Source organism: Neolamprologus multifasciatus, chromosome 17 (genome assembly GCF_963576455.1).
Source record: "Neolamprologus multifasciatus chromosome 17, fNeoMul1.2, whole genome shotgun sequence".
Taxonomy (NCBI): Eukaryota; Metazoa; Chordata; class Actinopteri; order Cichliformes; family Cichlidae; genus Neolamprologus; species Neolamprologus multifasciatus.
In genome coordinates, this window is record NC_140455.1 from 3686137 (window position 1) to 3711231 (window position 25095).

The 25095-nt window shown below is 43.1% G+C and overlaps 2 long non-coding RNA genes across 3 annotated transcripts in view; both read right to left on the bottom strand.

The window, feature by feature from the left end:
* LOC146498744 (uncharacterized) overlaps positions 1-25095 on the bottom strand; it is a 193763-nt gene that overhangs the window by 151118 nt on the left and 17550 nt on the right. The gene's annotated exons all lie outside the window — the stretch shown is intronic.
* The window catches only part of LOC146498747 (uncharacterized), a 46729-nt gene that overhangs the window by 20237 nt on the left and 1397 nt on the right, over positions 1-25095 (bottom strand). For both annotated transcript variants that reach the window (XR_014870416.1, XR_014870415.1), the window contains exon 1: positions 54-25095. This exon is cut by the window's right edge and continues 1397 nt beyond it. This is a non-coding gene — a long non-coding RNA (uncharacterized LOC146498747). The remainder of the gene's footprint in view (positions 1-53) is intronic.

Consider the following 25095-nt stretch of genomic DNA (forward strand, 5'->3'; position numbering starts at 1 on the left):
AGCATTAATGACATCAAATCAGCATCAAGCTGCTGCAGTGCAGGTTCACTCACCATCTCCTCTGTGTGACCCTTTAGTGTTTTTCTTCAGAGTGCGGTCACCGCCTCCTTTAAATCCCCAAACACCCACACCGTGCGTGCTGGCCCCATGTGACGCCATCCTCTAACTGAGCAGCTTCAAGTGTAATTCCTGGCTCTCGCTGTGTCCTGATAGTGACGGATTTACAGTTCCTCTCTCCTCTCTCCTTCTGTGTGTGTGTCCTACAGAAATGGGTGTATCTCCCTGAAAAGAGTGAGACAAATGTGAGTAAGACGCACACCCACATGAAAAGCTCACTTTCCCTCCCTCCCTCCCTTTCAGTCTGGCTGTCAGCGTTTCCTCCAGGATGCACACTACGACTGTGATTTATAGTGTGTTATACACTTGTGTTCTCTATCCAAGCAGCTGGACAGGATCCCAGCAGTGCTGGGGAATAACAGGAGGAATGGCTTCCCCTCACATACTGTATGGGACGGCACGGGGAACTGAACCCGTGATCCCGGCAGCGTTGGCGACGTGCTCAGCCTGTCGAGCGACACACAGCGGGACCACACACAAACCCCCTCTAGCTCTGTCGTAGTCACATAACTCCCAGTTCTTGTCTCCGTTAGTCTCCAACATATGAACTGAATGGTAAACAGCAGGAGAATGAAAGCAGTCGAGGGACTCCATGGAAAGAGTCGCCGTCTCCATGGCAATACCAGAGGCAAAGAGCGCCCCCCCGAATCACCACAATCCTTTCTGTACACATAGGGAATTGTGGGAAAGCGGATATGGGCCACATAACCTCTCTGTCGGGTACCAGGCACATCTCCACTCACATCACTACACTTTGACTACGTGCAGGTCAGAGGTCATGGTCAGGACGCCAGTTTGACCTGGTGTGAACTGTTACAGAAACACAGCTGATTCTGAGCCGACACCTTCAAGGGCTTCAGTGTTGCAGACAAATATCAATGAAATAGACACAAAATCCAATATAGTGTTTTTGTTTGTTTGTTTGTTTGTTTGTTCTCATGTAAACAGTGAAGTTCAGCCAGAACTACATTCACAGCATTGCTCACAAACACAGCTGCAACCAACAGGTCTCCGTCTCTCCAAAGTAATCTCGCTCTGCAAACAGCAACCTGGCAAGTTCCCCATCTTTGCTAAACAAATACTTGTTTTTGATGTAGGAGCATCTAATCCTAATATGGTCACGAGGTTAGTGCCAAAATGACCTTCTCTTATCACGCTCCTTTAACCTCGATGGAAAACGTCCCGAGGAAAGGCGCCAAGGAGAACTCACAAGACAACTGCAGCTCTTACAGGACACCGGGCTGTTGGATGGTGTGATGGTGGATGTTGGTGACGTGGGTCGTGCTCACGGTTACAGATCATCCTGAAAGCAGCAAACACAGCAACACTGAAACTGATGGTGTGTTTATCCTGAGCTCACTTTGATAAACGGCGCTCCCTCGCTACAACGTAATTCACCTTTCACAGCTTTGCTGTTTCGCTGATTTTTTTCGTGCAATTTTGCACGTTTTTTCCCAGCACATTGTGTTCTGCGTCCTGATTGGCTGTAGACCGCTGTCAGTCTCGTGCCGTGTCTCCTGTCCAGTACAGAAGCGTTCAGCTTGTCTAATTTACATAAATCTTCGTTCCTAGCAGCATGACTCTGAAGTGCTGGACTGTACGTTTGTATGTTTTCTCCCCAACAAACAACAGTGTCGACGAAACGTCGTCACCTGCAGGTTCCTTTGGTTTCTTTCTGTAACACTGGACTCATTTTTCTACAAGGTTTGAACTTTGAGAGTTTAAACAAGACAGAAAAGTGTGAAAATGTTCCTGCCTGTCTGACAAAAGTGTGTAAAGTGTGTCGTGAAGGGTTTCACAGACTTAAAACATCTATAATAATTGTAAAATATAAAGTTGGCTACTTTGCAGATTTCTCTTATCGCAGGTTGTTTTTAGAACGTAACTCCTGCGATAAACGAGCTTTTATGGATTTGTTTTTTGTCCCACACAGCAACACTTCATGCAGAGCACATGTTATTACAAAAGGGTCATGTTCACAGTTCACCTATAAAGTGACTTTAAGGTTTCATGGCATGCAGTGAAAAAACATTTCCATGATCTGCATCCCTTGTTGGTCATGTTTATGTTTATGGAAACAGTCAAATAGTGCTGCTGTGGATTGTGCTTCAGCATTATCCGTCCAATCTCCCTCATGCTAAAGAAGGTAAGAGTGTCTTTCTAAGGTCACCTTACAAAGAGAAAAAGATATCAATGAAACTGTAGATTAAAACTGACAACAAGTAAAATCAGTATTAAAGTGAGTAAGCCAGTTTAAACAAGTCGGTTTGGAGCTGTGACTGAAATAAGGGAAATGAATCGATATCTCTGATTGCAGAGCCAAGGAGCAGAGCGACTGAGAGCCCCACAGTGACGAGACGAGCAGAAGGAACAACAAGATGAAGATCTGAGCGAGCGGGAAACTGTGGTGATATGAAGCAGATCGCAGAGATAAGGAGGGTTATGGATGCACTTAAACGTGAGGGCTAAGATTTAAAGTTTATCCTGGCCTCTCTGGGAAACCAGTGAAGCTGCTGAAGAACTGGGGTGATAAGGTCTCTAATGGGAGTCCGAGTGATGACCCGAGCTGCAGGATTCTGAAGAAGCTGAAGTTTATGGACTTACTGGGGAGACCAAGTAGAGGGAGTTGCAATAATAAGTAATAAGACTGGACGAGGATGGCAGCAGGATGGGGAGTAAAGACGGAGTCGGCTAATGTTATGTAAGTGATGCAGACCGGGTTATGTAATTAATGAGAGACTGGAATGAGAGAGTCCTGTCAAATATGACAACATTAATGGATAAACTGAGATCTGGTTACGGGCCAACGAGTAAGACTTCTGCTTTATTACTGTTCAGTTTGAGAAGATTGGAGGAGAACCAGGATCTGATCTCCATAAGACCTAACTGTCTTATGGAGATCAGATCCTGGAGGGAGGGAGGAATTAGGTTTGGAGGAAATGTAGAGCTGGGTGTCATCAGCATAACAATGACAGTTGATATTATATTTTTGGAATATATGACCGAGAGGGAGCATGTCGAATAAAAGAGGCCCTGATACTGAACCCTGGGGCACACCAGCAGAAACAGGACAGAGACTTGAAGAGTGTGATTGAAGTTGGATAAACTGAGTGCGGTCTGAGAGATATGAGGTGAAGCAGGCTAATGCCGGTGGATGCTAATCTGCTCAGGAGGGTGTTATGAATATCAAACGCTAAGATCAAGCAGGACGAGGTCATCAGTGATCCTTAACGAAGCAGTTTCTGTACTGTGACGGAAATAGTTCGTAGAGATGATTCACTGAGGTACGAGTGAAGCTGGGAGGAAACAACTTTCTCAAGGATTTTCAAAATAAAGGGGAGGTTTGATATTCAACATGATTGGGATCTGCAGCAGGTTTTTTGAGAACTGGAGTGACAGAAGGAACAAGTCCAGTGTTGGGGGAAGAGTGGATGATACTAATGATGAGGGAAGACCAGCTTTAGCAGAAACACTTTGTGTTACATGTTAATTCACTCGGTTGGGTCTCATGCCTGACATCCAGCTCCAAACGTGTCCCAGCCTCAGCTCTCTGTCTCCAGGAGTATCTGGGCCACAGTAAACATAAACACAGCTGGTAGCTGGTACAAGGAGAAGGTGAGAGCAGGAGCACATATGCTGTGTCTCCAATTAGAGAGCATGATCCATGACTACAAACACACAGCTGGGTCAGACCTCAATAAGAGTGTGTGTCTGAAACAGGGAACGGAGCGCGTGCACACGGGTTTCTCACTAATGAGGCTGAACTCTGCTTTAACTCCCACAGAGATTCACCTCCTGATGGAATGAGGCTGTGTCCACACATGCACACGCACCGGAGAGCACAAACAAAATGGAAGAACAGGATGAAGACGTAGAGCTGCCAATCGCCTCTGTTTCCCCTGTAGGCGGGGATCAAGTTCCCCTGAATGGGATGTTGTTGCACTGCAGGGCAAAGACACAGCAGCGCCACACCCAGTCATTCACAAGCTCCAGGAGGGCAGAGAAAATGCTGCGAGAACTTCTTCACTGCACTGCCGACTACATGACCTCCACAAGGAAAACCGGATCTCAGCTTGAAACAGAAAAACTTCCAGAACAGCCATTTAGCTATTTCATCCTCCACTTATGTACAAACAAGCATCGTCTCCAAATTTGGTTTCTATCAGTTACATTTGGGAGTGAGGCATCGGTTTAGCTCACTGGGATGAGCGAATGGCTGAGAGCGAGGGCAACAGTTTAAATCTGAGCCGTGGCCCTTTGCTGCATGGCTCTGCTTTCCTTTAGAAGAAAGACAAGTGGATGATGTTTGAAGCAACTCTTTAACATGGATGAAATGCGCGACTGGAGATCAGCATAAGAACCTGCAGAAGGTGCTGCTGGGGTGGATGGTGGGTGCACCAAACACTGAAGCCTTCTGTGGCTCGGTACATTAATGCAGACCTACCATACTCTGTGTGAGAAAGCCCTTCTGCCTCCAGAGTGTTTCTGTTAATGAACCATGCCTTTGTATAAAGTGTGATCCATCGTGTGATGGTGTCACAACAGCCTGGACATCAGGGCTGCCACAAACAATTATTTTGATAGTCGACTAATCAGATCATTGGACGTGAAGTGCAGCGCTTATTGCACCAGCAGCATCTGCTCTTATATAACTATCATTAGCTTACAGCTTTAAGTGTTTAAGGTGCTAACTAAAAATAAAGACAAGATGATAGTTTATTAAATTTTAATGAAGTTTGCAGATTGTTTCGGTGAAGTTTAATAAACTCCTTGCTATCTAAAATATAACAGGACACCGGAGTAAATTCTCGAGCATCTCACACTTCTGATAATCAGCTGTCTGCTTGATGTTTATTCAGCTGTGTAAAAACTATAACTTTAATCTCAGCCAAACCGATTTACTCAGGAACAAATAAAATACTACAAAAAGCCAAACAATAACATTTTTAAGTTATCTAAGTGACTTATATATGTTTAACCTGAGTAGTGAAAGACGGCGGTGGGTTTGAAAACGATTAGCCGGGAGTCCGGTGTTCTCACGGCCTCTAGTGAGCCTTGAGAACACAGTTACCTGTTACCCACTAGCTATCGAGCTAGTGGGTAACAGACGTCTCCGACTTTTGAAAATATGTGGTGTCTTGATAAACTGAGCAGATATTTGAGGTTTACACAGCTACAGTCTCGCCTGAAAATATGTTAAACGTTTATTTTGTGACCCAGAAAGAATAATAAGAGTAATATTAAAACTAACTAGCTGCCGCCATTGTTGGAAACTGAGCTGGGCCGCGCTATGAATTCTGGGATAGGAAAACATCAGACGTTTACAGTGTGAAAGACGAGACTTCAAACTGGGAGTTTTGGAGGAAACTGATCCCAACTGCGTGACTCAATCCGTCCTAAGCCAAACACACTGAACTCATGGCCTATTTTTCAGTAGCTCCCACTGGAGTGGGCGTGTCCACATACAGGTGTAATAATACCTCAGTCACAGCTTCAGTGATGAACATGTGAATCTATCAACAACTGTAATAAAACACAAATGTGAAAGGGGGTCATTCTACATATCAGCCATTGTTTTGTTGTCTTCTGATGGTAATAATACTGGAACATATTTTTAGGATATGATGTTAATCCTACTCAAGCAAAAGATCCAAGTACTTGATCCACACAGGGAAAGAAAGTTAATCAGAATTTAGAGTCTTCAGTAATTACATAAAACAAGCTGTGTAAACCTGAGAAGTACAGCCAGAACAATAAGTCACACACAGCGCCAACACTCACACCGCCTGCTGCATCCACGCTCGTTCACTCCTCTCCCCTCCAGCCTCTCTGGCTCTACACTGCCTCATGTCTGCGTGCTATCAGTCATAGTGCAACACTACTCAAAGTGTCATCATACTATCTGTGACTCCACAGGCTAACCCTCACCTATGCCCCCCATCCATCTTATCTATCTGCACTCGGGATTTTAGAGCAAAGTGTTTGCATGAGAGAGCTCTGAGCCACGCTGCAGACAAATGCTGCGTCCTCAAATAACAGAACCCTACATGAAGCATTAGAAGCATGCCTGTGGTTCACCCGCACACAGCGTGGGCTGCTGCGTGTGGCAGGTGCGAGGACACAGAAGGAAGCGACTCGGAGATCCGGAATTCCATCGGAATTCAGTTTCGATGGTGGGAAGTCGTAAATTGCATGACGCAGACTCGATATAATCATCATCGCACACCACAGCTGACCCTTTGTGTGTGTACACAGAACATACGTGTGTTTGTGCAGCCGTGCGCTCACGTTGAACCTTTACCCACTTCTGTGTCACTCCATCATAGTCCCATGATTTTCCTGACTCTTACACTGAAATGAAAAGCGCTCTGAGGTGTCAGCCGACTGATGTGTCGGGCACGCTCAAATAGAAATTCAGGCGAACGGTGATGCTTACGTTAATTTCACATTGGCACTATGAAAACAGTGGATCAGACCACACCATCACATTATTGCACCGATGTCCAAGCAACTTGTGATTTCATTACCTGTGAAGTAACTATTCTGAGTGACCTCTCACCTCAGCAGCCATCTTCAAAGCGACGTTGGTGCATCGAGATGCTGATGAGACACCAATAAGGCCGAATCCGTCTGTTTGCTGTCGGTTAGCAGCAAAATACAATCCAGTCGGCATTAACGTGAAATCTGTTTGTGATAATACAGCGATTAGCTGTATCAGTTATGTAAAAAAACATACAGTGCATACACAGAAACTCAAACTGAAATTCACATCAACTTCTCACAATCTCAGGCCTCACAGATCTGAAGCACAAACAGTTACAAAAAGACTCTCAGCACAAAGTCAGCTTACTTTTTTACAGGAATATAATCAGAACAAAGCCAACTGGCAATCAAGAGACAAGAACACCATCGCAAAGAAGACGAGCTGAGCTCATTAGCACAGATCAGTTCAGATCTGTAAATGTTCAAACAGCAGCCATGGGTGCGGTTAGGTCTATGGGTGATTTTGAAAAGCTACAGTAGGCGTGGTTAGGGTGGGGGTGTGACACAGTTTGCATGTATGATTTCAATATTCTCCTCCTCATATTTTCACCTTGAGAAAGGAACTCTTATACACAAATACATGCAGCTAATCTCTGTCTCTCTTCCACAGCATGTCTTTATCCTGTCTTCCTTCTCTCACCCCAACCAATCACAGCAGATGGCCCCGCCCCTCCCTGAGCCTGGTTCTGCAGGAGGTTTTTTCCTGTTAAAAGGGAGTTTTTCACACTGTTGTTGTGATTTGGCGCTGTATAAATAAAACTGAAACTCTTACATAATCTTGTAAATACTGGCAGTACTTTTATCCACGCCAAAACAGTTTCAGCGAGTCCAGCACATTAGTAAATCTTAGTACAATCAGTTTTTAGGGGCTTTATTTCTACCAGCTGAAATTAGCATTTTACATACAGTAAATTATTTGTTAATTTCTCAGACCTGATGGATGGGTCCATCTCTCATACCGTCTACTTTGAACACATACTGTTCATGAATACAATCCCAAATAGTGTTAGCAGCTACAGCTAATATCTGCTGATTGCTGTCAGCCCAGGTAGCTTCTGTTCAATGTGCTAATTTAGCATTAGCATTAGCATCAGCCTCATATAGCGTTTATCATCCGTACTGTCACTGTTATCAGAGTCAGCGCTTTAACGTTTACACCTGAAACTACCTGAAAGGCTCGACCCTGTGGTGAAACGGTATATTACAATAGATGGACTGTATATTTCCTGGCAGTTCTAAATGCTGTCTCTCATTATACAAATATAATCTCTAGGATTAAGCCGTGAAACACCAGCTCGCACTTGTCAGATTATTCAGGTGGAGTGAGCTGTGGAATGCATCAAGAATAGTTGATAGATGATTTGGAGCATGTTTAAAACTGTGTATCTGATATATATGCATATTTGTGTTGTTCCTAATAATCACCATAACAACGCTGGTCCAGGATCAACACTGTAACGTTGTGATGTCATAGCGTTGGAATTTGTAGGAAACTGGAAAAAAAAGGCCTTTGTTGATATAAAAGTCTCCTCTGGAACAAATAATGAGACTTTCAGGTGTTTTCTTTATTAATCTATGAGCTATACCCAGTGTTGGGAAGGTTACTTTTAAAATGTATTCCATTACAGATTACATGCCCCAAAATGTATTCTGTAACGTATTCTGTTACGTTACTCAATGAGAGTAACGTATTCTGAATACTTTGGATTACTTAATACATTATCATGCTGTTTACAACTACATGAATGGGATTTATTACTGTTACTGAAGGTCCGCGGCTCCGAACCGTAGTAAAGGGACCTCTGGCTAATACGGTGGGTTCTGTGTCGGCTCGTAGCTGAAAACTAGCTTTACTTTGTTGTCTGGGTCAACTTTGCTAGCAGAGACAGAGAGAGGCGTTGAAAGGCTGCTCCAACAGAACTTATTGTTTCAGAGGAAAACACGAACACGGTGTACAGTCGAGTCTTAATAGCTTACTTACAGCTGGGCTTGTCAGGCTCTCTTCTTGGCTGCAGTGGTTATTATTATATTTACATGCTTCCAGCTCCCGTTTCTGCTCGATGACAGCTCGTACTTTTCCTTTTTCTCCCTCCCTCGCTCACAGACACATAACGTGTACGGCAGTCCATTCTCCCTGCAGCACGGACTACACTGCCTATGATGCTACATTCTTTAGAGCTATACCTGTAGCATTCTGCCTATTAGCTTAGCACAACAACAACAAGGCGCTCTCTCACCCAGGAAACACGCAGAGAGAGAGCGTCACCCTGTAACCATGGCAACCGTAACGCTGCTGCCTGGAACAACAGAACGTAGCTGTCAAACAAAACCCAAACAGTCCTGACCCGCCACAATATGAAACAGGGAAGTACCGCCGTGTAATCCATTTATTTCAACAAAGTAACTGTATTCTAAATACCACCTTTTTAAACGGTAACTGTAACGGAATACAGTTACTCATATTTTGTATTTTAAATACGTAACAGCGGTACATGTATTCCGTTACTCCCCAACACTGTATATAACTAATATATTATAATACTGGGTTTGATGTTAGCCAAATTTAGGTTACTCCAGTTGGTTTTCTCGTGATGTTTTAAGAGCATTAGCTAACTTCCTGGCTAATGCTAACAGATGACATCAGCTCCAGTGTTGATTCTGGACAAACACTCTGGTGATGACACGGGAACAAAGTCGACACGGGGATCAGACTGCGTGTTTGAAACCCTCTGTATGTTTAACCACAGCTCTCAGCTGTGATATACTGCGACCAGCATGCATGGGAACAACCTGCAGTGCAACAGATGAGATACTTGTGCTTTTCTCCTGGCTGGTGAGGATCACTCGCTGCTGCTTTTGCAGCACGCTGCCTGCTCTGTCTTGTCAGTGTCGACGTTACCACCTATGAATTTGTTCTTTTCACTGTGCGAGAAAATAAATGTGTGGCACTGAGGACGTGTGAATAGTGCCAACTGTGTGAGCTCTGTGTTCAGTTTGCAGGAAACCCCACACCTATGTTTTACTGCTAGTATATATGTCACTTCACCAACAGCTCAAGATAAATTTAAAGCTTCAAACACTTTGATGTACTTCCTTTCTTTCAGAGTAAACACCCACTAAAACAAGCCCTCAACACAATAGATTTGATGCTCCTCATTTCCTCCTGTCACTCATCTCCCTCAATTTATCTCTCAATATTCTCATCTTCCTGTCCAGCTCACGTGATGCATGCTGGCAAACACACACACCCAAAGCTAAGCTGTAAAGGCCACGCAGTGTGGTAAGGAGGCAAAGTTCACAGTGTGAGGGAGCGGCATGCTGTGTAAGGGCCACGGGAACACATACACACAGTTTCACAACAGGTGGGATCACGCTGTTCGCCCACACACACATTCTTTTCGTTCCACAGCCAGGTAAACATCTTCATCACAAAGACGTAACACACGTCAGGTTGAACCATGAAACGCATTTTCATCCTGGTGTTTAATGAACTGGAAACATGATTACATGAAGCGTATCGTACAAAGACGCTCACACACAGACCTTTTAGCCAGGGGAGCGTCGTTCCAGTGCCGTTTGCTGATTTGAAGCCCAAAAGGCGTCTGCAGCATGCATTTGCCTCCAGCAGAGTCTGCAGAAAGAGAGAGAGAGCACACGGTTACATAAGACGTCGCTGTGAAACAGCATCTTTGTAGTGATCAGCAGTCAGTCGCTGAAAACGATGCAGACGTTACATAAACACCATTCAACATAAATAAACACAGACAGGGCAAGAACTGAATGAATTACACATAACGCAATCAGATTAAGAGAATCATATATCGGCTTCTCTCTTCAGATGATTTTCATGACACAGCTCTCCTCTACATCTCGACAGAATCACCAGCGCGGACCTTTAACCTCCTCCCTGCTGCTGGGTCGTATATCCATTAAAGCACATGATGCTAATTGTTTAGGATGGGCACGTGGAAGATGGAAATGTGATAAAGCATGACTCATCGGAGTGTAACGTGGGGACCTTTGGACAGGCTTAATAAAGATTTAGCTTAAGCTAGCAGGTGAAGAGCAAAGAGCGACTTCCAAATTCAAATTCAAATTTTATTTGTCACATACACAGTACGATATGCAGTGAAATGCTTCCACTGAGAACACGTGTGAAGCTTAAACTAAGCTGTTCTCCAGTTTGAGCTTTTTTTGCAAAACGTCATCTAAAGCCAGAACAGCCTGGTTCTGTAACCTGACAGCAGCCATAACTCTGTGAGCTCACGACAGCACGACACTAAACCTAACCTTATGTAGGGACGCTACAATAATAAAAAGAAAACCCCAACAATAAGAACACCCGCCGTGAGCAACAGGAAGATCCAAACTCAGGCAGAGCCAGCAAATTAGCACGAGTATGTTTCTGTGCACTCAAAGGGTTCAGGAATGCCACTAGCTAGCATAGCCTCAACAGTAAGTCTGGCTCCAGGAAACACAATGGCGGCTGCTACACAGAGTCCAGAATCGATGGATGAAATCACTCGAGCCCAGCTTTGCAAAAATGTTGTAATCTTTAACACGTGTTAGCATGATATATAAACCTACAAATACAAAACAAAGTTTAAGAAATATTCATTAGGTTAGAAAATCACCTCAGTACAAAGTTACCACAGTATCTGCCACTTTATCAAGCACTTCACACAAATGTGTACACATATATTTTCTTTTTCAGAACAAACGCAACGCACTAGCACTCCAATCCTAAAAGTACTGCTTGCTAGCACCCTCTGTCAAAGGTTCTGAAAGGTTGAGCAACGCCATTGAACATGAGACCAGCTGAGAACCACCGGCTGCTCGGGAAAAATATGGCTTTCCTGATCTATTGCAAGTGGTAGTTGGAGGTTGCTAGGAAATTGCTGGGGAATTTGCTATTTCCCAACCACAGAGACCTAGAGACTGGTCAGTGACTTCCTGTTAACAACCAGTTACTGGGGAACTTTTGCCACTTGTCAACTGACCAGTTGGGGATTGGTTCAGGGAGGTTGCTCGGTGGACCTGTTGCAAAAACACTGAGAACATCCTTATTATTGCTCGGGTCACTAGAGGGTTGCCACAGTTGCCTGTAGTTTGCATGGAAGATGCCAACTTCTCTGCAAAAAAAATGGAGACCATTCACCTTCAAATCAGAAGTTGCACCTTTTGAAATCTGCTGGTTTAGGCTGAGCTGCAATCTTTGCTTTGAAGAAAAATGCCCTTTCTCATTTATGTTGTACTTTTTCAAGCTTCACTACCGTTCCATGGTTAGCTAGCAAGTGTTGTACACCGGCAACCATGGCAATCTGATAGCAACTGAAGCAACTGCAATGATGGTTTTGGTGCAAACAAAGCCTTTGCAGGCAGTTTCAGCCAGTGGCAGCAACAAGTCGTCACCCACTTGGGGAATACACATTTTTCCTTAGCGACTGCAGATTGCCAGGGTCACCAACTCGTCTCTAGGCCCATGTGACTGAAGCCTTAGTTTATCCAGAGGTCGAGGGAGCGTGCAAGGCTGTAAGACTGTAACATCATTACAATGTTTCACTTTCTGCACAACTGAATTTTTAATTTCAGATGAAAGATGAAATCCTGTGACCAACAGCTGACACTTGAGCTGCTGACTGCTGGTTTCCCACACCGAGGGGACAAACCTGCAGAGTGTGATGGACTGAGGGAGAAGGCACACGGCCCTGGTTGCAGAGCCGCACAGAGGTAGCATTGTTCTCGTTGCCCTTGGACTCACAAACATTTATCCCCAGGGTTTGACAGAGAGGAATATCAGCCATGCACGAGAGTGAAATGTAGAGCAGCCCGCTGGCTCAGGGACGTGCCGCAGCTTCAGTGACTTTTGAGCATTAATGTAATGCAGTGTTAACATAAGCACAGCCAGGAGGGCACAGTCAGCATATCACTGGCTGGAGGGAGACGTCAATCAGCACCAGTGCTAAATAAGGCAATGCTATGACAATCCTCCTCTTCCTCCCAGCCCTCTCAGAGCTGCGGTTATGTGTGTGTGTGTGTGTGTGTGTGTGTGTGTGTGTGTGTGTGTGTGTGTGTGTGTGTGTGTGTGTGTGTGTGTGGTTTAATCTCAGGGCGTTCTGCTGCATCATGTTCTTGAGGTGCATCTGACAGATGCTCTGGAAGCTGCCAGGAATGTGCTTTTTGGCATCAGCCTGAAACTTTGACTGCACTCAGCACACACACACACACACACACACACACACACACACACACACACACACACACACTGACATGCAGGGCTTTTCTCTCAATCTTCTTACTGTGCCTGCCTTCTCACTTATGTGGCTTTTTATCTCAGCACACAGCAACCCTCCACAAACCCTCAGACACCTGCTGTTCCCTGTATTTAAAGTGAACAGTGCTGTATAACTTAAACCTGCATCACATTTCTCACGTTTCACTGTTAAAACTCCAACAGCTGCACTAAAATGAAGGGAGAACACCTCATTTCAATTCTGAAAGAAGTCCACGACTTTCACAAGCAGTTAATTCATGTCTGAGGTTTGCTATGAAGGTTATTTTAATGTTTAAATATATAAGAATCCTTTAAGATCAAGTCAAAGATGACACATTCGATTCAGTCCTGCTAATCCACCTGGATAAATGTAACAGTGAGTACAGTGAACACAACTGAAAGACGCTGCTATCAAACATCAGAACAGAAACACTGAGAGAAAAATGAGGAATTAAATATTGGTTCCAGTAATTCTGATGAATCCTCTTTCAGATTTCTAGTCAGACATAATCCACCTACCTTGCTGCAGCGTGACGTTGTTGGCATGTGAAGCAAAAGAAATGAAACTTTCATCCAAAGCTTCAAGTGTTTGACTGTTGAGGACAACTTCAGCATCTCACAATCAGTCACTGCGGTTACTTGCTCCACCATATCCTCACCCAAACTAGTGCCCGCATTTGCACTGCAGCTCCAAAGCTCGTTTCGCTAACCTGCAGAGTGAGGTCGTCAAAAACTCCCAAACTACAGCAAATATTTAAACGACTGGACGATGATTAAGATTGTTTGAGCAGAGCTCTAAAAGAGCAGTTTTGGAGAGTGTTTCCCATTAAATGCAGTCAGGTAAAAGTCCCCCATCAGGGTATTTCTCTTGACTAAATAAGTACGCTTCGATACTGTGGTCAGTCGTGCTTTCTGACTAATTCTCTACATCGTCTGTTTTCACGAAGACATGAAAGTACTGGCTGAGGTGAGCGCTGCCAACACTGCATGTGTTACTGAAATATTTGATGAATGAAACTGCGAGTGTGTGCGTGGTTCCACATCACCACTCGTTACTACTCTCAGGTGAAAACCCCACAGCAGGCCGTCGAACGGTCGTTAAAACCATCGGCAGTTTGAGTCATAGCCAAACAGACCAACGCTGACACTCATTACAATAGTTCTCTCTTGGTTATCTCAGAGTTTGTGTGCCTTCCTCCCACCGTAAGGACCAACCTACTGAAAGCACGTCGAGAGGAAAAAAGAGAGAGATTCATTTTCATTTCAGGGTGGAACGGAAACGAGACAGATGGGTATCTAGTGAGCCTGAGACATATTTGGGTTTCGTTGCACAAAGTGCAATTAGTTTCAAGTAACTAGTAGTAACTAGTAATTACTAAAGAGTGACAGTCAACCTGGCAACACTCTAATATTTATTTATTCAAACATGGAACAGTTCATTTCATCCAGAAAACGAATACGTGTAAGACTCAACCCATACTATTGTGTTTCAGAAATAACTTCATAAACTTAATAAACAGTAAAACTGCATAAAGACCAGTTTCATGAGGATTTATGTGCAAATTGACCATTGCCACGACCCCTACTCGGTTCAGAACCTACTGATGCATCCCTGCTAGATTTCATCTCTGGGGTTTATAAAGAAAGGCCTGAAAAAAGCTGGACTGCGTGGGCTGATGGGAAGGTAACGACCACCAGTTACAATCAAATAATACAGAATGACTCGTCTGAGAACACAACAAATCAAATCTTGAAGAAGTTGGGCTGTAGTAACAAAAAACAATGAGTATCAAGAACTCCTGCGTCATTCGATTGGTCAGTTCTATTTAGTTTATTTACACAGAGCCAAATCACGACAACAGTCACCTCAAGGGGATTTATATTGTCACGTAGACCCTACAATAACACATGCAGAGAAAACCCAACAATCATATGACCCCCTATGAGCAGCACTTTGGAGACAGTGGGAAGGAAAAACTCCCTTTTAACAGGAAGAAACCTCCAGCAGAACCAGGCTCAGGGAGGGGCGGGTGGTTTGGCATAAACAATCACAGAAGCCTGGATCCATCCTGTATTAACGGTTCAGGCTGATAGTGGTGGTGTAATGGTGTGGGAGATATTTTCTTCCACTAATACCAAGTGAGCATGACAGCCTACCTGCTACCGTTGCTGACCGTCGATCTGAGCTGCCTTTGGCCGATCGGCGTGTCAAAAAGCTCAAATCACCTCAAACTGGTTTCTTGGACGTGAGAATGAGTTCACTGTACTCAAATGGCCTCCACAGTCGCCAGATCCCAGCAGAGCGTCTTTGGGGTCTGCTGGAGCGAGAGATTCCCGTTGTCACGCAGTAACCACGTGATTCCCTACGAACCAAAATGGATCCATCTACACAAAGAATTGAGCCACTTCTGAAACTACAAGGGGTCCAACTAGTAAAAGTGTATATAAAATGAAATCGAATAGAAACGGCTTGATGCCATTTGATGATTATATTTTCACATACTGAGGAAATCTTATAGAGTTCTTGGTAAAAACACTCGATGTGGAAACAGCATTATATTCAGGGTTTCTCGCTGCTGCGACCTCAGTGATCGTACTCGCTTCCGCCCACGCCGCAGCTTCGCCTACACCTATAAATGGACATCTTCCTGAAGTGACACCTCTGGGTATGAAAATGAGCTTCAGATCAAAGTGAAATAAAAACATTCTTCAAATTCAGTGACCAGTAGATTTAACGCAGGAACAGTGAATACCGCTTCAAGCTGCAGTTTATTGACTGACCCTCGACACTGCGATACATTTGTAGGTGCCACGCTGCCTCGGTGGGACAGGAAAACAGTCCAGCAGCGAACACGATACTTTGATCTTTAAATAGGAGCCGGCAGACAAAACAACCTCGATGCAGGAATACTCACAGCTGGAATTTGGATCTTCTCGTTTTTACTCTCCTCTCCTGGTTGATTTTGACCTCACAGGAGCACTCGCGCTGTCTGGCATGATCATCAATGAAAAGAGGAGCATGAGTCAGAGATAGCAGCCCACTCAGCAACCACAAACGCACACGTTCTACGTAACCGACCATACTTACGTATATGCATCGATATCTGTGTGCACAGCGTGCCTTTGAAGTGTTCACCTGGTTACGAGATGAAACGTAGCAACAAGGCAGATAAGGATGAGAGGTTGTGGTCTCTGGCTTTGAACACGAACATAAATGCACATATTTTGTGTACAGGAGAGAAACATAATCACCGTCATCACTCTGGCAGACTGACGTCAAAAGCAAAAGATTACAACGTGAAACTGAGCCATCGACCTCATCTGCATAACCTGAACCTGAGCTGGAAAGTCCCACACACAGTCAAAGTTTCTTAGAACGAGTGCTGAGAGAGATGGGCAAAACACGACAGATCCAGGATGTCAACAACAGGCATCACATTTCATGGTTCACACCCTAAAACTCAAGTTCCAATAGTTTAATGTGCTCAGTCACAAGGCAAAGATGTCACTGAATATCTGAGTAGCAGAGTAACAAAGTGACAGAGTAGGTAACAGGCTGAGTTACAGATCTGAGTTAACTGAGTCGCAAAGTAACTGATCGGCTAAAGTCACCAATTCCTTGGCACATACTATGTGTCATTTAAACGAAGCTAGATTTACAGCATCCACAAATTTTATGCGTTCACAAATTTGGACAATTTGGATTTCTCCTTTCTGTTTGGAAACCTTAGAAAACGCCGAATCCTTGAGCTAGTTTATCGAGCGTTGGCAGCGCTGCCGATGAGCCGGTTCGTCTACAAGACTCGCCGAGCTGAAGTAGCCCATAACTTGCCCGCAGAGATCTGCTGTGTTCGGATTACTTGCATCTTCACAGAAGCGCACTTCCTGCCACATATTTTCTGAAGATATTTTGATCCTATCACATTGAACAACTTGTCTTTGGCATCTCACGCAAGTTTCAAACCACTGCAAGATGACTTTCAGGACATTTCTACAAAAATCAGTGCCCGACAGTTTCTTTTTAAATTGTGAAATATGCAGAGCCTCTGGAATCCTTTGAAGTGTGTAGTGATGCAACTCACACATGAAAATGCTCGATTTCCAAAATAAAAGCACTAAACGAGTAAGAATTCCCTTTAAAGGTCTTAAATGCAATTCTTTTTAAAAAGTGGTGAAAAAACAAAACAAAATGATGAGCTGACTTTCCTCTTCATGCATTCGTCTCCTGATTACACGTTTATGAAACAGCAAAAACGTAATGACTTGCACTCTGCATCAACGGCTCTCGAGCAGCGTGTGCTCAGCATCGACATCACCAGCTAAAAGCCGCATCAAAACCATCGTAACTGTCCATGTCAGCAGCGAGGTCATATCTCGATCCCATTCTGAGTATTTCTGATTGTTCCCCAAACAGAAAGTAGGCATACAACAAAAAAGAGCTTACAGGAAAGGGCCCGAGGTTTGTCAGGTCTTTGATACTGACACACATTTCCAACTGGACGTCTCGGATTTTGTTCCCGTCTTACAGATGTTCCTCTTCTCCCCACTTAGTTCTCATCTCTTTGTCTGAAACTTTGAATAGTTTTTGTTCATTCAGGGTCCCGTGTTCAGGGTTCTTGGTATTAACATGCGGGTGTAAGAGCATGAAATAAAATGTATTAGGAACTGGAGAGTAACTGGAAGGAAAAAGGAGAACACGAGAACAACGGTGCACTGTGTCTTTATAAGCCAGTGATCCACCTGTTTGACTCTCCATCATTCAGCAGTTTCATTCGTTATGGTCTATACTTATGTTTTTTAATAAACCTGAATATAATGCTGTGCCATGAAATTCAGATTTGGCAAATATGTGAACTAAAGCTGGGCGTCCTCACCTGCTCTACCAGCCTGTTAAACACGGTGACATTATAAATAATGCTGAATAATAAACACTTAAAAAATACCAGAACTCTATATGAATTCATGATCAGTATTGAAGCTCAGATATTATATAGATGTTGAACCATCTTCAGGAGGATGCTGCACCAGCTACCTCCACCACAGCCAGGATGAACGGAGCCGCCCACGGTGGGGAAGCCGAGGCCTTCACACCTCACAGGTGTGGAAATTATAATAAAAGGTTTAGAAATCAGGATATAGTTCAGTGTCTGTGTTACTTTAGCACTCAAGACACTTAAACAGAAACTCCACAATCGCCTGTTTGACGATTGCACATTGTGACCAATATCAGAAGTTTCAGTTTCAGAAAGCAGAGCTGATGATGGTCTGTTACTTCTGCTATTTCGGTCTTTCAGCCAGCAGAGTTTCTGGTGTGGTTTAACCGGTAATTAACGGCTCCTTGAGGCAAACCCAGTCAACCGTTACAGATTTGAGGTCAAGTATCAAATTGACTGCAATGTGAGGAAACCAGAGCATATAACAGAATCTTCTATGCGTTTACATGTGTGCGCCCCGTAAAACTTAGAAATGTCTTCATTTCATAATTTCATTACTGAGATGTGCTGACTCGACTACATCTGCAGAGCCATTGATAGATTACTCTCCACTGGGCACTTCACAGTAGTTCACCAACTTAATATGTCTAGCCTGATGGATGTGATCACATGTGCGGTCACATACAGCACTTGAGCAATAATGAAAACTAAATTACATTCACCAAAAGACACCACCAACAGACAGAAAGCAGGTTTTGGTTTAGCGTCAGTTTCCATTACAGGATGTTTCCGTTTGTCAGACACCTCCGTGCTATAAGCGCTCTCATTTTTGATCCTGGTTATGTTTTCAGATTCTGCCTCAGCTGGTCCCTCTGTCCTTTGCTTGGATTCTCTCCATCCTCTTTGTTCAGGCTAAATCAGCACTCCTTACTTTAACATAAAGCTCCTATGCATCCTCTAGGATCATTTATGAGAGCTGAGCTGTAGGGGTGGCTGTGGCTCAGGTGGTAGAGATCGAACCACCAACCTTCCCATTACAGACACCTTGGTTCTAAGTGTTGACTTGCTAGTTAGCTGTTAGGAATCCAGCTAACTCTGCTGGAGACTGGACAAAAAACACTTTTCTTCAAGAATTATACCACTGCTTCACGTCTAACCACGTCTAACCACAGCTCTCATGTCCTCATGCAGATCGACCAACAAAACGTGATTAAAACAACTGATAAAAAAAGTAGAATTACTAAAGGAAAAACCCGCATAAATTATCTGTAGCAGCTGCTGAGCAACAATGTGCCAACAGAGCAGCTCGGGTGCTCCTTGGGACTGATTTACATGGATCTGGAATGCTGGTGGACGTGTGGAATACCACTCTTCAAAAAGACATTGTTTGTTGTTGTGATGATCACTGTTGTCAGCTCAGTTTAATGGATTCACTGTGGTCAAAGTGACGGTGATCATCCTCATCACTGTGCCCTATGAACAGGTCCTTACCCTCCTGGAATAGAGCACTACCATCGGCAAATAACAGAATAATGACCAATGGAACCGAGGGGATGTGAAGTGAAGCCACACCATACTGCAAAATGTCCCTGACTCATAAAAAACCACCGGGTCCCATCAGTGCAGGGTTTTTTGTTCCCCTTTCATTTAAGTCCAGATTTAATGGAAGTGTTCTTATACAAGTTTCAGTTACTAAATTCCAAAGCTCTCTGTAATAAACACCAATAAATATGCTGAGATCATTTCCAGGAACTCCCTTCAGTGCTTCCCTTTAGTTTAGTTAATCCTATGTGAATTCAAGACAGATCTATTTAGTGGGCCTTGCCCAAATTGACCGATCAATGCATCTATTGGGTTTTTATTTGTTTGTTTATTTTAAATCAAGCTGGACTGTAGCTATGGTGGACCTTCAAGGAGGCTGTGCTGGAAGCCACAGAGACACATAAAAGATGAACGCTGGAGTCTGATGAGTCAGCTGTGCTCATGTCGACTAATAAAGCAACTAACAATTCATCGGGGGAGTACTGTTACAGAAGAAAATGTCCTCGTGGTCAAAAGCTGCCACTTTTGTTTGTTCTGAAAGTCCTGTTATGAGCAGGAGACTGAAAACAAAAGTAAAACTGTTTCGTGTAACTGAAATGAATCTCCCAGTCAGAGATCCATGCATTAAGCACTTTCTGGTTTCAGGTTAACTCTTGAAGACTCAGCATTTGCTTCCCTGCGTCACCAAAAAAAGAAACTTAATTTAATTCAGCAAAACTGAAGAACAAATCGAAGACTTTTGAATAGAAACATTATTTTCTATTCAAAAGAAAAGTAACAGTGGACCACAGTTACTGTGGTCCACTGTGGCCAAAGTCGTTGTTTGGACCAGATTTAAAGTTGTAATGTTATAAGTTGGAGGTTTTAATATGGGACTCTTCTGGAGGCTGAGGAAAAATGTTGAAGAAGGACAACTGATTATGTATGTCTGCGTGTATATATGGTCAACAACTGAGCTCTAAACTCAGAGTTTGCTTGTGTCAGAGGAGCATGCTAACAGCCGTCAGGTTCAGGTTGTGACTCTAGTCTACATGCATATTTCACGTCAAATTTAGGCTTGAGAAAATCCAAAGTGTTGGACAAATGTTGCAGTGAGTGGATGAGTAAAGACTTTTATGTAGTCACAAACATTTCTGTTGTGCAGATTTTCAACTTTGTTCCAATCATTTGCTGAAAAACACACTCGAAAGGAATCATCTGATATCCAGGATGAAAAGCAGGAATGATTATTGCTGGAAATCATGAGATCATGAAATCATGAGATTCAAAGAAAGAAGCTTGCCAATACATTCACCTTGTGTATTTATGAAGCACCTGCACTTCATAAACGTATGGCACAACATGAAAGAGCCACCTCCATGGGACTCGGCTGTCCATCTGCATCTGACCTCAGGAAATCACATGATAGGGTGGGGCTAGGTTTCACAATGAGCTCACCCGAACCCCTGGCTGATTGTGACCCACACCCGTTTTACACCTTGGCTTGTGTCATTAGGTAGAGGATCAGTAGGTGGTCCATGACCCTTTTGGGGGGAAACTCCCACAGGACTTAAATCTGGGACTCGCCACCATTTGACCCTAGAACTGAAGAAGCTTCTCGGATGAAACATCTTCAAGCAACTTAAAGAAGTCCAGATGCTTTTCTTTCCAAGCTCCTAAGACTACGTCCACACTAGCCCAGATAAATGTGAAAACAGCGTTTTCGCCTGAAAATGCTCCGCGTCCACACCAGCGTTTTCAGTCGTTTTCACAGAGTTGTGCGTCCACACTGAAATGGCCGTAAACGCTTACGTTCCAGTCCTGCGCATGAAGAAGAAGATTCGACACAAGAAGATTCGACCTGCCTCATTTCTGTCTGCCGTTTATTTACTTTCCGGCTCTTTGAAACGTGGCGGCAGAATGTGGAGGAAAAGCACCGAGGTTTTTAAATGGACTCACAATGAGGAGGAGTTGTTGCTGTGAGTAACACAAAAGTACAAAGTTGCAAAAGCGAGTGAGAATTAAAGAATTTGAAGAAAAGCTCTCTGCAGCACGTACAGACTGATATTAATCTTTAATAGGGCTGTCAAACAAAACAGCTGCTGTATAATGCCCTCTGCTATCTTAGTTTAATTGGTCACATGACTGTATCATATGACTAAAATGTGTCTGCGTTTTCGCTGTCCACACTGCGACGCAAAGGCACCATTTTCAAATGCATTTGTCATAGAGAGCATTTTGAAAACGCTGCGTTTTCCTTCGGGGAAAACGCCGTCTCAGTGTGGACGGGAGGCCAAAACGGAGAGAAAACAAACAAAAACGCATTAGTGTGGACGTAGCCTAGGACTACGATGACTTGGATGATTGAGAACCTTCACAGACATATGAAGCAACTGCAAGACTGAGCAAAAGAATTCCAGCTAAACTCCATCACTGCACAAAGCCTCCCTGATCTAACATAGAGAAACTTTAGTACCTCAGAGTCACCGTACTGTTCATTATAGACTGTGTCTGAGGCTTTGAGCTGTGCTGTTAATGACTGAAGAAGTTCTCGATTATTCTAATGGCATTTAGAAATGACTGAGTGGACAATCCCTGCATTAAGCACTGACCTTTACCGGGTATTTTTAATACTAAATACAGGAAGTACCAGTAGCTTTCTGTCACACACTACATGTATGTGTGTGTGTGTGTGTGTGTGTGTGTGTGTGTGTGTGTGTGTGTGTTTTCTAGTGTTTTTCCCAGTAACAATATGATAGACGACACATTGAAACAAGATTTACTGGCAATGATGGCAAATCTGGTAATGAAATACAGTCTGGTTAAAACCGTAAATGTGTTTAATTTTACTGAGTGTTAAGAAGCAAATCAAAGTGTCTCAAATGTCCTTTGTCTATAGTTTGCAAACTAAAGCAGTTAGGACCATATACAGTGTGTATGGTTGGACACAGCTTCTGGAATGTGATCCACTGGTTTCTGAATCCGTTTTGAAGCCTTGGGATTAGTGATTTCATCGCCATCATGTTAGTTTAAAAACACCAGATGTGCCAAAAATGGGAATGTCTGACTGTGAAGTAGCATGCTAGCCAATGAGCACACCATGGATAATCCTCCATTTGAACTACAGAATGAACGAGATTTAACATAATTCATTTTTTATTGAAAAAAATAATGAGTGACTGAGTCTATGGATACACTAGGAGATCATGTCACAAAGGCATTTTCCTGTTGATTACTATCCGGTCTTTAAGTCTGACATCATTAGCCGTTTCCGGGTCCAATCTCCGCTTTAGGTCCCAAAGTCAAACGATCACTGTGGCATAACTGAGAGTTACAAAGTGTATAAATTATTTTATCTTTAATAAAATGATCAGCGCTGCTGCTTTACCAGGTGTAACAATTAAGTTTAACATCCAATTAGCAGAAGTTAGCAGGATGTTAGCTCGCTAGCTTCCACCCAAACATGATGTAGCATGTTCTGACTGAGATTTCTGAAAAATTCAAACGTACAGCTCTGCTGTCACTTCCAACATAAATGAAGACAGAAAACTAAACAGCAGTGACGTTTGTAGGGTTACTGAAGTTGGGCTAGCTGCTATATAATGATGTGCTACGTGATCGCTAGCTACACAGCTATGTTAGCATAATATAAACAGTGAAGCTGGAGGATAAACGCTAACTTTTTCCCACTCGATAAAAGTTAACGTGAGGGTTCCCGATGGTTAGAGACAAATGCAATCGCATGGCAGGATGCTGTAAACGGACCAAACGTCAGTCAGGAGAACAACTGAGATAATCCATCCACAATACGAGGTTAGTCATTAATATACTGCTGCATGGGCTGCAGTTACATCGTAAGGGTTTAAAAACGGAGAGAGAGGCCGACAGTGATCACTGACTGTTTTGAGGGGCTTGTTCAGATTAAATAGAACAAGATACAAAGCATTAAAACACATTAAAAACAATAATAAACTTGTTATTAATAAACAAGTTTATTATTGTAGTTGGACCCGGAACCAGGGTTCATACGTCATCAGTTAAAGATAGGACCAAAAGTCTTTTTGGCAACCACAGCTATCACCATCTGCAGGTCTTCAGATAGTGGCAGGTTTAAATTTAATTAATTTTTAATTAATTTAATTAATCCCTAATTTTCAGGGACATTTCTTAATGGAAGCACGGTCCATGTATTGGGCTGTCTCAGGTCTTCTTTAAGCACTGTCCCTAAAAAACCCAGAACTCTCTAAGTAACCCACTCACCAAACACACACACATTCACAAAAAATGCTCAAGTTAGAAACTGAGATCATTCAGAGGTAGGGGTGGGTTTTGATAATCGATTTATCGATTAAAATCGATTTTGGCTTGGATAACGTAAAATCGATTCATTAAAATCCTGAATCGATTTTTTTATATAAATGTATTTTGCCCGAAATGCCAGAATCTCTGGTGAAATCTCACAAAATTTCAACAACCACCAAACAGCTAAAACAGTAAATGAGAGCAGGAACACGGCTTCTGCACAGAGACGTAAACACAAAGCTCGACCCACCGACGGATCAGGATCAGTGAGATGTGGCTTTCTCACCCAACGGCACAGACACGGTCGTGGCTGAAAGCCGACAGCTCGCTGGTTCTGATGTTTCGGCGGCTCCGAGCTTTGTGTTTACGTCCTTTTTGCGCTGATTCTGAAGCTGTTAGTTTGATCTCTCTCCAAACAATGTTGACTGAACCAGCAGCAAAAGAAGATCCAAACTATGCTTCACATAAACATCGTCATGAATTCACTCTGACTTTTGCTGTTTTGCTTCCACCAGGATAAAATCACACTTCATGCACAGCTCTCTCTCTCTCTCTCTCTCTCTCTCTCTCTCTCTCTCTCTGTAGTTTCCCATCTAAAAATCTGTTTTCTTCATTATTCGCTTGCTTGTTATGCACCAGTCTACCGTTGTTTACAGGCTGTCGGCTGATTTTTTTTTTCTTTTACTTAGTTCCGAAAAGAAAACCTAATTTCTGAGGTTCAACAGGCTTCTGAACAAATGTAAATTTTTAAAATTATGCAAAATGCAAAACGCTGTGTCTCTAATAAAACCGCTGTAACTTCAGAGGTCATGTTCATGTGTTGATTAATGGTTTTCTTTTGTTTTTGATCTACTGCAGAATATTTTTATGAAATCCCAGAACAGGAAAATCTCCTTCATGTTTTTCTGTTTTATCTTCTGCTGCTTTGACACAAAGGCCTCTGCTGTGATGCTCACACCTTTGATAAAGTCTTGCGAGTGTCAGCTTCCTTTTTATAGATACAAAAATATGTAAATGTACTGATCTGAATTATAATATTTCTGACTGTCTGAGGCAAAATTTCCCCGATTCAAATCGAATCGAATTTAATCAAATCGTGGATCAAATCAACTCTAGAAATCAGTGACGATACCCAGCCCTATTCAGAGGCTTAGCAGATCCTACCAGCATAACGTTTTTAAAAAGATGATCCATCAGCCAACTCTTTGCTTTATCAGTTTTCTTATCAACTGCATTATATTATGCTGTACTACCAGCTGATTAACTGACACCCACAGAAAAATCATCTGTAACTGAAGGAAAGCAGCTCATTCGGACTGTGATTTAGACTAAGATCAATATATGTGTCAACTTGTTTTGGATACTTATATTTAGTTTATTTAACAAATATTGTTATAGATTCAA